Here is a 17,863-nt window from a genome sequence, read left to right as displayed (position 1 = left end):
ACACACCACCCTTGATTGGAATGAGTCAATGTAGATTATGATTGGCTTAGCACTTAACCAGTGAGTAAAACAAAAGTAATAGAGTCTCTTTGGAGTTTTATATGATAACTAGTTGTGTAAGCCCGTGCTGTAAAAAGCCTGGGCTCCTAGAAACCATGGATTCTGGCACTTAAATCAGTCAATCACATCGGTTGCGCATTAGCAGTTAAGTGGTTACTGTTCTCTTTTCTCGGTGGTTTCGTTTTGCCAAAGTGCTCACCTCCATTGTCTATCAGCGGCTAAACAAGCTTCTCTGTCCTTGGAGGTTTTGTTTTGCCGATGTGCTCGCCTCGCTTGTGTGTTAGCGGCTAAGTGATTTTCTCTGTTTTCCCTGCATTTTCTCTGTATTTTTGGCAATTTCACTTTGGCGATGGAGTTGCTTTCTTTGAGCTTCATGCTGTAGCCGTGCACTTCCAGGCCGGACAGACAGACAAACACACTTCCATGCATAGACTTTTATATGTAAGATGATAGTAGAGTCTTTTGTGAATTTTATAGAAGAGTAAACTACACTTTTAGTCGTTTGTTAAGACTGCAGGCAAAGAGCTTGAGGAAACTATTTAATTAAATGAAAATTATGTGAACACTGCTACATTTTTCATTTAAAAACTGCATTTTTTAAGTAAAAGTGATCTCCATATATACTAGCGTTGTCACATTGTTTATGAAAGTATCTTTGGTCACAATAAAACTAGCCGTAAATGCATATGATGTCATCTACACTGGCCTACGTGCATCAGCAGAAAAACCCTTGAAGGGATGGGTATGTTGCTGGCCACGGTATTTATCGCAGAACTAATATATAATAATCGGTAACGAACTTGCATTTTTGCGCATGTATTTAGCATTCAAACTACAGAATGCAATTTAGATGCATACAGGTAAGCATTGCAGCAAGCGCCATGGAAAGCTGTATGTTGGAACATAATTTTCTTCCATGAAAGGTGACCAATCAGGGAGTGAGACATTGTAATTAGTGGAATCCAATTACAGAAGAGCTATATAATAAGCACAAACTGGGGTATTGTGGAAGAAAGGTGAAAACGACGACTAATGTCTGTGTTTTAAATGAAAAAATTGTAGTTTGGATGTAGCCTACAAAAATTGATCTGAACAAAAACCTAAGGGTGTTTGGAGAACTTGAGAGTCAGGTATGCCTGCCCCTTATTCAATTTAGAGTGCAAAAGATAAGAACAACAAATAGTAAGGAGAAAGTTTGCATAAAGTGTACAGTAATTTAAAATACTGACTACAAAGGAAAACATATTGCAGTGAACAACTGAAGAGCAAAGGCCAAAGAGAGAAGTTAGGTAGATAGATGAAGGAGGTGTAAAGGGCCACAAGAAGGAGCTCCAGAGGAAAGGCAGCAGGACTTTCTGAAGTGCATTCCAGACCCCAGAAGTGGTTGTGAGGATTGGCTTTTGGAATCAGGGGTTGAGATATAGGCAAGTGCTCAACCTGTCAGGGTGGCCATTGTAGCCACTGACAGTAGGTGTAATATTTAAAATAGCAGATAGGCAAGCAAGTAAAAGGGCTTTCCAAAGAGTCATCAGAAGCAAGATTCAAGAAAATGAACAAGGCTCTACGGAGACAATAACCAAGAAAACATAGCCAGAAACAAAGCAAATGTCACAGTCCTGAATTTTCTTTTATAGCCAAGAATTTTTTTTCTTTTCAGAGAGGGAGTCTTATCAATGTCAGTTTATTTATAGATCACATTTAAAATAACATCAGTAATGCTGTAGCCAAAGTGCTTTACAATAAAACATACAATACACATAAATAACATAAAACACACAACTACCAGCAGTAAATTGAAACAAACAAATGAATAAGAGGATAAAAATACCAGTATCATTGATGGTCACAAAATGCATCATTAGAATTGTTTTAAATGGATCAATTGAAGGGAACTCCTTAATGTAATTAGGTAAAGAATTCCACAGACGAGGTACAGCAGATGCAAAAAGCTCTGTCCCCCTTAGTTTTGCACTTGGTACAAGAGACAATAAGGTACAACTGACTGGTAGATCTGAGCTCTCTGGATGGCTGGTGTAAAGCACACAATTTGGATAAATAGACAGGAGCAGAACCTTGTAGTGATTTAAAAAACAGCAGTAAAATTGTAAAATCAATTCTGAAACTAACAGGCAACCAGTGTAAAGAGGCTAAAATTTGAGATACAGAATCAAACATTCTTGTACCAACCAAAAAACAGCAGCATTCTGAACCAACTGCAATCTTCATATCAGAGATGTGCTAATCCCATAATACAACGAGTTACAGTAATCAAGCCAAGAAAAGATAAAAGTCTGAGTAAAAGGCTTAACCTTGGCTAAAAGACGAAGCTGAAAAAAGCAACTCTTCACAAGAGAATCTGTGTCTCAACAGAGAGGTTACTGCCAAAAATAACCCCAAGACTCCTAACTTGAGGTTTGCAAAAATCCACGAAAGAGACAAAATGTTCAAAACTGATTTGAGCTTTGGCTGCACAACCAGCTATCAGCACTTCCGTTTTATTTTAATTAAGATTTAAAAAATTGTCAGCCATCCAGGATCTTAGTTCTGTAAGACAATTGTGCAGCCGATTCTTTGCAGAATTGCACACAGGAATAGAAACCTGTGTGTTATCAGCATAACAGTGAAAAGAAAAATTTAAATTCCTAGAAATAGCTCCTATAAAATGAAGATATATAGAAAAATAAACTAGGACCCAAAATGGATCCTTGAGGAACACCACAATTAACAGGAGCAGCAGACGAGAAAGAGGAATTGAAAGTCACTGAAAAGTGTCTACCAGTAAGATATGACCTGAATCAGTTAAGAGCAGCCCCCATGAGCCCCACCAGATGGTCAAGCCGCAACAGAAAGATCTCATGGTTATTAATGTCAAAAGCTCCAGAAAGGTGTAGGAGGACAAAAGGTTATGAAAAATACCAGTGTCTTAAATTGATATGGTGTGATAACCTCACAAGGTACATAGTGGTAGAGAGTTGTACCGTGTTAGCCATAGATTGATACAGGAGAAAGTAGGGTGAAATGACACCTTTTATTAGCTAACTAAATAGATTACAAATTCAAGCTTTCGAGGCAGCTAAGGCCCCTTCATCAGGCAAGGTGTAACTTTGGCAAGACAAACTAACACCCGCACCACCACCAAAGTGCTATGCAAGCCAAAAGTTGTTATGTGCCAATTTTACATCAGCTGTTTCCTTAATACAGGATGAGTTCCACATTTTTCAAGTTAAATGTACGTCTCAGAAATGTGGAAGTCATGTTTTCTTTAACCCTTGACCTCTTTAAAGTGGATTTATTCTGTAAGGTTGTTTGTTTTTTTTGGTAATCAATTTCATATTGATGTCAAAAGCAAATAGCAAGGCAGCAAAAAGGGTGAAGAAACTTTCATGTATAGATTTTGAAGAAAACCCCCACCGGCACCCCAGAGCTATTTAAGAAAGTGGATTCAATTAGAACTGATGGGACACACAAGTCACTGACAGGTCTCAAAGGCCCACACACCTGGCCGAGGAAAGGAATCTAATAGAGTAGAGTCGAATGTGAAATCAGGGGTCGCTGTCAGCCATGACTTGATCAGGGAGATAGTGTTTTCCTATTTTCTAATAAATAGTATGCACAAGTACCCCATTAATCCATCCAGCTGACAATTCTAATGAAGCAAGGTTGTAAAAAGAGGACGTCCAGATTGAGAAAGTAACAAGTTTGGGAAACTATTAGACTTTTGCTGTTGTGGCCAATGAGATAATGTGCTGGTAGTGAAGGGAAAGAGAGAAAGTAGAGAAATCTAACCAAGCAGAGTGATAGGAGAACAAGGAATAAAGATAGATAAGATGGAGGAGAGGGACATAGCAGTTAAAGGCCAAAGAACAGCAACAGTGGAACATTCCCAGAATGTGTGGAGAAAGGTGCCCTTCAGGAAGCACTTCCTAGGGGAATAATAAACCCTCTGGACAATTTTATTTTGGATGTGTTGGTGGCTAGAGTTCGCACAGGATTTCTTTAAATGTTTTTAACACAACACAACGGCTTTGATAGGGAAAGATGATCGTTAATCTATTTTTGCGTGACCTGGATAGGTGTAGTTATGGAATCATGAAGGTGGGCATACAAAGAGGTCTTCTGTAAATTTTAAAGCTTTTGCTTTCACATTTTGACCCTTCACATGCTTTTTAAAATACAAAAACAGAATGAGCTAGGTATTTTTTTTTTTTAGAGTTTATTGAAAGTGTTCACTTTAGAAAACAATTTCATGTGACATATTAATAGGTACAGAAGCTCTGAACCGCAGAATGAAAAAAATAATGGGATAACCCTTATGTCATTCGTACATGGGCATGCTGGGTACTTTTACATACATACAAGATGTTTTCATGTACAGTGGGCATAGAAAAGAATCCCCCCCTTCGAAATATTCCCATTTTTTTTTTTTGCTTTACAGCCTTAAATGAAAACATACAAACCAATATTTTTTCCAGATTTACTTACTCAATGCAATCTTTAACATCCAAGTGAAAGATATCACAGCTACAGTTCAGAAGAATTATAAAAAATGAAAAACAAGAAATCCTAAGATTAATAAAGGATCACCCCCTTCTAAACTCAATCAGGTGTAAGTAAGCAGCATTTCCATTGCAGATCATGGTTACTAACCCACCTGTGATCAATTGTAATCCATGTGATTAGTGAAGCTGTTCCTGGAGCATTCATTCCCTTGCTTTGTTGTGCAACTGACAGCAAACAACTGACTATGGGTGGCAAGCCACTTTCAAAAGATCTCAGGGATAGAGTTGTGGACAGACATAAGGCAGGAGATAGATACAAAAAAAAACTCAAAGGCTTTATCAATCCCAAGGAGCTCAGCAAAGTCCATCATAAAGAAGTGGCAAGTGTTTGGTACGACTAGGACCCTCCCTGGATCTGGCCGTCCCTTAAACTGGAAGGAAGAGCAAGGAGAAAACTGGTAAGAGAGGCTACCAAGAGGCCAATGGCCACTTTGAAGGAGTTACAGGATTTTATGGCAAAGAGTGGTCATTCTGTGCGTGTGACAACAATTTCACAAGCGCTCCACAATTGTGGCTTGTTCAGGAAAGTCGCAAGGAAAAAGCCACTTCTCAAGAAAGGCCACATTAAGGCTTGTTTCAGCTTTGCCAGAATGCACCTTGAAGATTCTGATGCCAAGTGGAAAAAGGTCTTATGGTCAGATGAGACCAAAATCAAATGGTATACCTGGTAGAAATCCAATGCAGCTCACCATCTACAACACACCATACCTACAGTAAAGAATGGAGGTGGCAGCATTCTGTTGTGGGGGTGTTTCTCCGCCACAGAGCCTGAGGTTATCGTTAGGGTAGAAGGAAAAATGGGTGGGGCAAAATACCATCAAATTCTTGAGGAAAACCTGCTACCCTCTGCCGGAAAGTTGAAGATGGGCAGAATGTTCACCTTTCAACACGACAACGACTGAATCACACAGAAAAAATTGACCACACAGTGACTGAAGGAGAAAAAAGTGAATGTCCTTGTGTGGCCCAATCAGAGCCCAGACCTAAATCACAGTATAGCAGACCACCAACACTCACCGTCCAATCTGACCGAACTTGAACAGTTAAACTGTAAAGAAGAGTGGGGGCAAATATTACTCAATCTAGATGTGCAAAGCTGATAGAGACGTATCCCAACAGACTCAAGGCTGTCATTAAAGCAAAATATTGACATTGTGGCGGGGTGAACCTTTATTAATCTCAGTATGTCTTGTTTTTGAATTTTTATAATTCTTCTGAAGTGTAGCTATAATATCTTTCACTTGGATGTTATAGATTGCATTGAGTAAGTAAATCTGGAAAAAATATTGGTTTGTGTGTTTAAGGCTGTAAAGCAAAAAAAAATGGGAATATTTAGAAGGAGGGATTCTTTTCTATACCCATTGTATGTACAGAATACTTTTACGTATGTACAAGAAGTTTTCTCATACATATGAGATACTTTAACACACGTACGGAATACCCAAAGTGCACTTTTGTAATTTTTTTCATTAAACTTTATCTCGTATGTACGTGAAAACATCTCTTCTGTACATAAAAGTATTTTCATGTACATACAAGATAAGGGCTATCCCATCATTTTTTTCATTGTACGGTCCAGAGCTTCCATAAATAGGTGCCATGATTGTGAAGAAATAATTTGGCCTTGAAAAAGACAGAACTTACTCTTTGATGTTGCTAATAATAGGAGAGAGAGAGAAGAGAAGAGAAGTTTGGAGATGTGAGGGCCTTGTGTGCCGTGTTCTGTGATTTATTATTATACTTACAGTATGTGTTTTCCCACATTCACCCCTACCTATTTTCAATTCAGGTTTAATAAGTATCTTACTAATTTCAGGACACAATGGTCCTCTGTCACTGTACTTAAAAGTAAAGAATCAACCAGGCAAATAAGTTTAAATTTGTTAAAACTTCAAGGACTTTAAAAAACTTGTAAAATTGTTTTAAAACTCCTCCAGTGTGAAGCAGTCAAATTCCTAAGAGTTAATGGCTGTATCCGCAGCAGATTACCATTTTATGACTTTTAAGATGTCTGCCAACAAACATCACTTCTGTGTAATTTCCCTTCTAAACCATTTAAGTTTGCAATCCAGCTACACATTGGCTCGAGATGTACAGTTATCATTGTTTAATGTATTTGGAAGAGAGCGCTTCTGGGTGGCAGCAGCCCGGACAGACCACCACCCAGACCACCATAAGGCACACTCCCACACTCACCTTTCTTAGGCCAATGCAGAATTACCAGTTAACCTTCATAATATGGAACCAAACAATCACAGCTCCCATCGTGGGACACACACCCTCATATAGTGGATTTAGAAAGTATTCACACCCCTACACTTTCTGCACACTTTATTGGGGTGTAGATTAAATTTTCAATGAAGAAATTTACCAGTTTTGCCCATTCATCTGTCCCCAATAACCCATAACCATAAAATGAAAACAGGTTTCCAGAAAGGTTAGCAAATTTATTAAAAATCATAAACTGAAATCTTTCCTTACTGTAATTCAGTACTTTCTAGAAGCCCCTTTGGCAGAAATTCCAGCTTCTTGGGTAAGTCTCTATAAGCTTTGCACTCCAGGATTTCAGCAGCTTATCCATCCATTCTTCCTGGCAGATCCTCTCACGTTGTGTTAGATTGGATGGCAAGCGTCTGTAGTCTGCCATCTACAGGACTCTTCATAGATGTTCTATGCTGTTTAAGTTTAAGTCTGGGATTTGGTTGGGCCACTCAAAAAACAGTCAGAGACTTGTCCCAAAGCCACTCCAGCACTGTGCTGCCTGCATGCTTCAGGCCTTTGTCTTGCTGAAAGGTAAAGCATCGCCCCAGTCTGAGGTTGTGTCAACCTCTCTGGTTTGGCTACATTCATCCTTTCCTAAATTCTGACCAGTTTCCCTTTCCCCATTGCATGATGCCACCACCACCATGCTTCACCATACATAGCACTTGGAGTTCTGCCCAAAGAGTTCATTTTTTTTGTCCTCATCAGATCAGAAAAATCTTTTTCTTCCGTCATGCTCTCAGAGTCCTTTAAACTGTACAATGCCTTTTACTCAGATGTGACCTTCATCTAGCCAGTCCACTATACCACACCTGGTTGATGGAGTGCTGCTGCGATGTCATCCTGCCAACATGTTCTCCCATCTCAGCTGAGGACTTCTGAAGTTCTGGTAGAGTGCCCTTTGGGATCTTGGTCACCTGCCTGACCAGAGCCCTTCTTACCCAGTAAGCTTTAGAAATGCCTCACCTCAGTTTGATCACAGAGGTCTACAGAGAATTCCTCGGACTTTTTGTCCTGACAATGCAGTGTGAATTGTGGGCCGTTCCATACATAGGAACACATGGGTGCCTTTCAAAATGATGTCCGTTCATTTCAATTTGCTACTGGTGGACTCCACTCAAGTTCAAGACACATCTCAGGGAGAATTAAACCAAACAGAATGCACCTGATCACAATTTGAAGTGCCACAGCATTTATAGAAATGAGAGCTTTCAGTTTTGGGTCCTTAATAAATTTGCAAACCTTTTCTGAAAACATTTTCACTTTGTCATTATGACTTATTGTGCAAAATTTGGCGAATCTAAATCTGCAACACAATAAAGTGTGCAGAAACTGAAGGGGTCTGAAGACTTTGGGTATCCACTGCACATTCACATCAAGCCAGTTTTGAGATGCCTAACCTGTGAGAAGAAATTGGAGAACTCACTGACACCAACTCTACACACCTGCCAACCACAAGCAGGCTCGGCATTGGGTCCAGGAACGCTGACGACTATGCAATGAAACCGCCCCCCCAGAATTTAATTGTGAAGGTGGTCTATTTTAAAGGCTAATTTTATATTGTTGCTGTATAACCAGCTGTAGAGTGTTGCTTGCTGATTCATTTTATATTATACTAGCTGTCCCCCACAGCTAAGCCCGTGCAGTAGTGAAACAGGACAAACTTTAAAAATCAATAAACAAACAGGAATCGCTAGGTAAGCGGAGTCAAGGTACGCTCCAAAACACAGAGGTAGACCGACTCAAATGGAGGCTGGTGCGTGAGTGAGGAGGGCACTGCCCGGCTCCCCACTCCTGATGTCACACTTCCCCACAGCCTCTGTCTCAGATTAGCGTGAATAAATCAGTACCACAAATGAACTATGATACAGTACTTGGCGAGATGAGAGAAGTCGCAAAATCAACTGGAATGTTCAAGCAAATTATAGAAAAAAACCCAATTTAAATCCGTTAAGTAGATCTCTTGTTTGCTAGCTAAGAGGATGTGAGATATGCCGCGAGGTTGGTGCGTGAGTGAGGAGGGCCCTCACAATTGAATTTAATACTGTATTTGAAAAACTGCTTGTGCAAAAATTTGAAAATCAATAGGCCTAGCTTCAGAACTGTAAAAGTTCTGGCTAAACTGAACGATTTCTGTGCTTGATATCGTTGGGCATTGGACAAATGGTTTTTGAAGATAAGACCAAACAGGACCAAATTGGACCAAAACAAAAAGGCCTGGAGCCTGTGATAAGTCAAACACGATGCAACTTGTTTGAAGGAGACGGTTCATTTTTTTGGAAGTTATCATTGTACATTGGTCTCCGAGTTCAGGGCTCTTCTTCTAAAATGTTCTATTTAGCTCAGATGTAATGGAGCTCCACACAACTTTAAAAAACGACACAATTCTCTGGTGAAATCTGAAACTTTAGGATGTGAAAGTAAATTGTGATTACCGTATATACTCACATTTAAGTTCTCCCGCGGATAAGTCGGGCTTAATTTTACCGTATAATTTCTGGTATTCTATAATGTCGGTCATATAAGTCAAATGCAGAAAACTCACCCTATTGGTCCAAAAGATTTTGATATGCTAACGGCCACCTGAGAGAGTAACCACAGGGCACACGGCCTTTCTTTTCTGTGTATTGTGCCTACATGACCACACAGTAATACCCGAACTATTCTGAAGTGACGTTTGCACTGATTTGTGTTTTTTGTATCTCACACTCTCATACACCTTTATCGTAAGAGCATCCCTTATCTACGTTGGAGCGTTCGATCAGAAGAAAATATGAAGCTGGTTTTAAATTAAAAGTCGTTGAAGTGGCGAAAGAAATTGGTAACTGCACTGCTGCAACAAAATTCGATGTGTCTGAGAAACTGGTGTGAGTTTGGAGGAGGAAAGAACGTGTAACAGAAAAAAAATGAAGTGTTGCATAAGTCAGGGTCTGATTTTATGATCGTTTTTTTTGGGTTTCAAGATCCGACTTATATGCGAGTATACGAGGGGGGACCCAAAAATAACCGGAATTTTGTTGTTGTTAGGTTGGTACTTGTAGTACGTGATTGGGCCGCTAGGGCGATCTAGTTACACTCCTCACAAGTCAGTCTGCCAAGTGCCATCAGTCTGGAAGGTTGTGCTTGTGTTCAGTGAATTTTTTTGTAAAAGTAGGTTGTGCAACAGTGTGAGAAGGAAACGCCCTGATTTGTGGGAGTCGGGCGATTGGTTCTTTCATCATGACAACGCTCCATCTCACACTGCTCTCAGCATTCGCCAATTTTTGGCAAGAAACGGTATGACAACCCTGAACCACCCACCCTACTCACCGGATTTAGCTCCGTGTGATTTCTTTTTGTTCCCTCGGATGAAAAAAGACTTGAAAGGAAGGCGTTTTGCTGACGTCGAAGAGGTAAAATAAGAACGACCAGAGCATTAATGGGCATTACTTCAGACGAATTTAAAAAATGTTTCGAACAATGGAACAAACGGTTAGATAAGTGTATTTCCGCCAATGGAGAGTACTTTGAAGGAGACTAATTGTAGTTTGTACAGAAAATTAAATTAAACACGTTTTAAAAATATTTCCGGTTATTTTTGGGTCCCCCCTCTTATATGGTATCCACAGACACACATACAGACAGCATGTTAAAATCTACTTTTTTTTTTAGAAGTTTTGAACATCGTTGAATCAGAATCTGAACTTACTGGAAACTGAATTTTTGACCCTTCACTAAACTTACATTTACATGGAAATAAAAAAAACAGCTGAAAATCAAAAACATTAAGTAAATATGGATAACTCTAAAAGTTTTCACCCCTTTGAGGTTTTATTGTTTTACACAGTGGGTTTCATTTGGATTTTGGACTCTGAGCTTTTGGACTCTTTAATGTCAACGATTCTTTCATCATCAGTGGCGATTTCAGTCTGATCTACCAATGATTAACCTCCTTCCTTAGTGTCAGAACTGAGCATCACTTCCAGCTGTGAAAGCAATGCCAATGACGTTAGTCCTGAGGCGTTACTCGGGTAACAGTATAGGACAATTCTTATGTAAGCGTCATACACGAGTGTTACCTGGGAAACGGTATAGGGCGTGTCTTACATATGCATCAGGCCTGACTGTTCGGAGTGGTGACTCTGAGGCCAGGGATCTGCTCTGGCAATCAGAAGGTTGCCGGTTCAAATCCTGTAAATGCCAAAAGGGACTCTGCTCTGTTGGGCCCTTGAGCAAGGCTCTTAACCTGCAATTGCTGAGCGCTTTGAGTAGTGAGAAAAGTGCTATATAAATGCAAAGAATTATTTTGTAAGCATCAAGCTCAAGCATTACTCGGGCAACAGTATAGGATGAGTCTTATGTAAGCATCAGGCCTGAGTGTTACCTGGGCAACAGTATAGGGCGTGTCTTATGTAAGCATCAAGCCCAAGTGTTACCTGGGCAACGGTATTGGGCGTATCTTATGTAAGCATCAGGTCTGAGTGTTACCTGGGCAATGGTATAGGGTGTGTCTTATGTTAGCATCAAGCCCAAGTGTTACCTGGGCAACGGTATAGGGTGTGTCTTATGTTAGCATCAAGCCCAAGTGTTACCTGGGCAACGGTATTGGGCGTGTCTTATGTTAGCATCAAGCCCAAGTGTTACCTGGGCAACGGTATAGGGCGTGTCTTATGTTAGCATCAAGCCCAAGTGTTACCTGGGCAACAGTATTGGGCGTGTCTTTTGTTAGCATCAAGCCCAAGCATTACCTGGGCAACGGTATAGGGCGTGTCTTATGTTGGCATCAAGCCCAAGCGTTACCTGGGCAATGGTATTGGGCGTGTCTTATGTTAGCATCAAGCCCAAGTGTTACCTGGGCAACGGTATAGGGCGTGTCTTATGTTAGCATCAAGCCCAAGTGTTACCTGGGCAACGGTATAGGGCGTGTCTTATGTTAGCATCAAGCCCAAGTGTTACCTGGGCAACGGTATTGGGCGTGTCTTATGTTAGCATCAAGCCCAAGTGTTACCTGGGTAACGGTATAGGGCTTGTCTTATGTAAGCGCCTTGCCCAAACTTTTCCCGGGTAACAGTGTAGACATGTCTTCTCCTAGTAGCGTCCCGTAAAAAAAGTTTGTCAGCATCCAAGATGTTGCACGCTCTTTCCAGTGATGTGAGCAGTGATGGTGAGGAGCCTCTCATCAGCAGTGATGACAAAGTGGATCTTTCTTCAGGGAGTGAAATTGAAATGAACAGTGACACCGAAAAGGATTCTGATGAATCCAAAAGTGACGCTTGATTTTGGGTTTCTGTTGACCCTGCTTCAGATAAACCAGCAGCACCTCGTTTTGATTTTGTGTGGCAGCCAGGAATAAAAGTAAACATTGCCAGCCAAGATCCACTTCCTTACATGAAGTTATTTCTTCATGATGACGTGATCGAAAGAATTGTTATTGAGATGAACCATTACGCGTAACAATGTTGGGTAAATGATCGTACATCTGTGCAGTTTTCTCGTTTAAAGATACACCACACAAATGACATATTGTGACAGTATATATAGTATTGGCATTATTATTATTATTCATCATCATTATTATTTTATCATTATACTTTTTACACTTCTGACTTTGTACTTTTAGTGTTTTGCACATTTTACAGTAAAAAGATGAGATTTAATAAAAATGTAATTTTTCAAGCCAAAAACTGCCACGCGTTTTACATGTTTTTTTTGAGAAAAAAAAATGTAACACTATGGAAGTAAACCAATGAAAACACAGTACTCGCCAGAGCCCGCTCTGTGGACTTTGACAGGGGACAATGACAGTGTTTATTTCATTGCATCTTTCATATGGCCTATAGTGTCACTGAAATAAATAAATGAAGAATTAATTAAATACATAAAAAATAGATTTAATATTGAATTATTTATACTCATTACTGAAATATTTAATTATTTATACTCTTGTATCATTGTGTTTATTTATACACTGTCACATTTTGCAATACATTTATTTATTGTGTATTTATTTACTTGTTTTGTCTGGAATATTCCTCCAAATGTCTGAACCGAAAGCTGTCTCTGTGGTAATTGCCCAAGATAAACAGTAAGACAACAGTACCGTTCGTTTTGAATGTTCATTGTGTTTTACTTATTTGCTGAGAGCGCAACGCTCTGACTTTAGCAGGTAATGGACATGAATCCCTTCAGGATGTCATACATGTATATTGGCTATCTTTAAAAATATCTTTGAATTATGTGACCAAATTTTTACTGAGTCCAGAAAGCAGGCTGGCTGTCAGGTTTTATTTTTTCATGAAGTATTAAAAATGTAGGAAGTCTCCATGAATAACACATCTGACACAAACGCTTTCATACAATGAATGTGTGTAATCAGGCAGTGGAATCTCAGTGGACCTGGCCAGCCATTTCATGACTCAGTAGCAGCCGTGAGGATGTGAAGATTCACACCATCCAAAGATGGTGATTTATTTATTTTTGTTACTACGGGGACCCCAGGGACACGTTCAGCCTTCACCTGGCACGCACACATTCACACACGGAGATACTGATAAAGAAGCTGAATGAATTGTTGAATAGCAAAGATAGAATAATGATAATAAAAGTATATTAAGCCAATAATAAAGGGAGAAAAAAACAATATTAAACAAACATCGCATGCGCAAAAACCCTGCCCAGTTCTCCTGATGGTGATAATAAATTACGAACACTACACAAATGAAACCTAATAGAACACTAAGCACTAGCCAATAAAGAGTCAACACTTAGGGCGCAGTCCAAAACAGAGTCCAGTACAGCGGGTGTGGATGATGGAGAGAATGAATTGGGCGGAGTGGTGGCTCTGAGGCTAGAGATCTGCACTGGCAATCAGAAGGTTGCCGGTTCGAATCCCGTAAATGCCAATAGGGACTCTGCTCTGTTGGGCCCTTGAGCAAGGCCCTTAACCTGCAATTGCTGAGCGCTTTGAGTAGTGAGAAAAGCGCTATATAAATGCAAAGAATTATTAATTGAGATGCCAAGTAACCCGTATCCTGAATGTGATGAGAGTTTTGTCCTACCGTGTTCCAAGTGTTGTGAGAAGATCTGTAGAAGTTGGGAGTGCTCCCCTGATGAAGACGTGCACCAACTCTGATGAAACTGCATGAACAAGCAGGCACAAGACAAGCACATAAATCCAGAATGAAACCGTAATCGAAGAAAGCTTGTAGTCCAATAGTGAGTGATACATAGAAAGAAATACACACAGATAATCGCGATTCCCTTGGCATCTTTTTAATGAGACCACTTAATTACTCAAGGCAACAAAAACTTGTTTTTTGGTAATCATCAGAGACCACAATGCCTTTTTCTAAATCAGTTTTTCAAGCTGATTTCAGATCTACTTTTGGTCTTTTCCAGTCAAATCCACTTTTTGAGTTATGAGTAATGTTAGTCTACTGTGTACTTGCATGCAGTTTTCACTAAAACGTAAGCACCAATGAAGTAAATATTTCTTCAGTACGAAGTCAAATAGGCACACACTGTGGCATAGATATACTGAATGGTGTCAGTCAGCTACCACGGTTTCTTCAAAAACACTTGAGTCGGATTTTCTTGTCTGCGCTGTATCTGGATTGTCATGGTACAGCATGCAGCAGTAGTTGGCCATTTTGCTCTCATTTCAAAAATCAATTATTAACAACAAGAAAATAAAATTAAATAATAACTTAATAATAATTTTAATTAAAATTATTTTAAAATTAAAGTAAATTTAATGCAATAAACAACAGATTAGGAAAAAAAGGGTAACAGATATTAAAATGAGATTAAAAGGTAACATATTAGTGGACTAACAAAAACATAAGACACGCCCTATACCGTTGCCCAGGTAACACTTGGGCTTGATGCTAACATAAGACACGCCCTATACCGTTGCCCAGGTAACACTTGGGCTTGATGCTAACATAAGACACACCCAATACCATTGCCCAGGTAACACTTGGGCTTGATGCTAACATAAGACACGCCCTATACCGTCAGTTGGAACAAGTCAGATGGAGACGGTGGCACTGACCAGAAAGCAGGAGACAGAGCTGGAGGTGGCAGAGTTAAAGATGCTAAGATTTGCACTGGGTGTGACGAGGATGGACAGGATTATAAATGAGGACATTAGAGGGTCAGCTCAAGTTGGACGGTTGGGAGACAAAGTCAGAGAGGTGAGATTGCGTTGGTTTGGACATGTGCAGAGGAGAGATGCTGGGTATATTGGGAGAAGGATGATAAGAGTAGAGCTGCCAGGCAAGAGGAAAAGAGGAAGTCCTAAGAGGATGTTTATGGATGTGGTGAGAGAGGACATACAGGCGATGGGGGTAACAGAACTAGATGACGAGGACAGAAAGATATGGAAGAAGATGATCCGCTGTGGCAACCCCTAACGGGAGCAGCCAAAAGAAGAAGATATAACAGTACAGAGCTTTGATGCCTTTGCCTGTGAAACGCACTTTATAGATACATTTTCAGTTACTTTCTTACTGCTCCATCTTGCTTGTTTTTTGTTTATTTTGTTCTATGTTGCTCTTGATGCTTGTACCTTCTAAACATTCATGTATGTTGTCAAGCCGGCAGGTCTGAGGTTCTTCATCCAATCTCTTCCCAGGTTTTGTGATACCCCCCTGGGCTGAGAGGGGGCAGTGTCGGTGTCTCCTCATTTTCTTCTTCACCAGTCTTGCCCAGTCTTGCGGAGTTCAATTACTGCCAAGAGTCCGTGTCCGAGTAAGATGGAGTCATATTTTGGGTGTGAGTGATGCACTTGGCAAATGTTTTGTGGTCACGTGGTTTTTGGCCATGTTCTTGCGCGGCATCAAATACAAAATTATTTGAGAGTGAAAGCAGCAAGGACGGGACTTTGTTCTTCTTAGCCAATGGGATTAGTCAGTGCTAACCAGCCAATCACAAGGCACACCTCCTTAGCCCTCCTCCATGACTCCAATTGTACTCACAGTTTGTCTTTTTTCTTTTGCCGGTTTGTTGCAGGTGTTGTGTCCAATTCAGTTGCCCCCCCAAGGGTCAAATTGTCAATCTGTTTGTCAGTGTAATTGAATGGATCAAAAAGGAATAAGAAATCAGTTCATACACATTTTCTAACATTCTTGTGTCTCATAATATAAAAGGAACAAGCAAATACTTTCTTTCTTTTATTGAGATGAAAATAAAGGGGGGACCAGAACTGACGAGGAGGTCATCAGATTTGCCCTCCCCCCCTATAATTTAATGTAACACTAAGAAATAAGAAATCATTTGATACAAATTTTATTCTTGTCTTTAATAATATATAAAGAACAAACATTTACTTTCTTTCCCTCTTTTCTTTGAGAAATCAGCCTGATTTGAATTAGAATGTTGCGCTGCTGCCTCGCAGTTGGGAGGCCTCAGTTCGCTTCCCGGGTCCTCCCTGCGTGGAGTTTGCATGTTCTCCCCGTGTCTGCGTGGGTTTCCTCCGGGCGCTCCGGTTTCCTCCCACAGTCCAAAGACATGCAGGTTAGGTGGATTGGCGATTCTAAATTGGCCCTAGTGGGTGTGTTTGTGTGTGTCCTGCGGTGGGTTGGCACCCTGCCCGGGATTGGTTCCTGCCTTGTGCCCTGTGTTGGCTGGGATTGGCTCCAGCAGACCCCCGTGACCCTGTGTTCGGATTCAGCGGGTTGGAAAATGGATGGATGAATTAGGATGGAGGTATTAGTTGGATTTTAGAAACATTTGTTGAGCAAACTCACATTGCTTTACAGCACTTGACTGACCCCCTTTTTATTTTTAGTCCAAGGGATTCAAGTGGGCACCATCTCTGATGACGGAAAATAGAACGGAAGAACTTTACCATAGGTACCCGCCTTGGGGGGGGGGCTTCTGTTCACCTCCAATGTCACATGTCTTCTTCTCCAGCTGCTGCAGCAAACTGTCAGAGCTTCATTTTGGAGGCTGATGATCAGCCGTGGCTCCGGATGAAAATATTAAGGGCGGGCTTCTAAAATACTGAGCAGAGCATGATGGGAGAAAGTCCCAAAAATCCAACAAGTAACATTAGACATAAGTGACCCCCCCCTGGGGGAGCCGTAACTGTTGATGATCACAAGCAAACCACCCCCCCCAGCCAGTGACATGTCCCCATTTCTTGTAGACTTTAGGAAGCTGCTGCACCAAAACATGAAGATAAAGGGAGACGGACAGAGAGAAGAGCACTTTTCCAGTTCCTAACTTAAAGATTTCTGCTGTGCGTAACAATCTGAATGCAAATCCTCATCTCATCCTCGCAGGACGCCTCCTCTTGTCTTGGCCTTCACAATCAGCATATGCGCCAGTGTTCAATGCAGCATCAGGACAGAGAAGCATACGCAGCGGCGCAGATGGAGAATAAAAAGAGAGAGATAAAACAAAAAAAGCGATTATCACAATATGGGGCCAAGTGTCACCATTTCTTTATCTCCGCAGTGTAAGAGCTGGCAGGTAAATCAGCCACTCAAGATCACCCTGACATTACGTGAAGAACATTAAACAGGTGTCTTCTATCTTAAAGTTGAGCTGTTTAGCCACTAGGGGGAGACACAGCCAACAGCACTCCTTCCCAATGTAATCCTTTTATAGTGAAAGAGCAGCTCAGTTTTTATTGTGTTTAGAATGAACTTAAGCCGATGTCACATTATACACCACACTGATGATCTCTTCACTGCACCGTGTCAATTTAAACAACTGAAAACTGATGGGTATGTCACATTTACCACTTGAGTGCCGACCTTCCAGCATGGGCATGCTTGCCCCTTTTGTGACAGTCAATAACGTGCTGCATGGCAAAGCTGGTAATATCCAGAGGGGTAACAGCTACAAGGAGTTCAACTGCAATCTCTGCCCTTTTATTCTATTCTGTCATCATACATAAAGCACGAGACATCCAGCAGACGAGCTTCTGTTACGTTTGTGAGGTCCAAAATGCTTGCAGTCCTCAATGCTCGTTGCTGCATTCTGTGCATTGAATT

This window comes from Erpetoichthys calabaricus, chromosome 2, assembly GCF_900747795.2.
Source record: "Erpetoichthys calabaricus chromosome 2, fErpCal1.3, whole genome shotgun sequence".
In the NCBI taxonomy this organism is placed as follows: domain Eukaryota; kingdom Metazoa; phylum Chordata; class Cladistia; order Polypteriformes; family Polypteridae; genus Erpetoichthys; species Erpetoichthys calabaricus.
Note: the sequence above shows the minus strand (reverse complement) of the source record.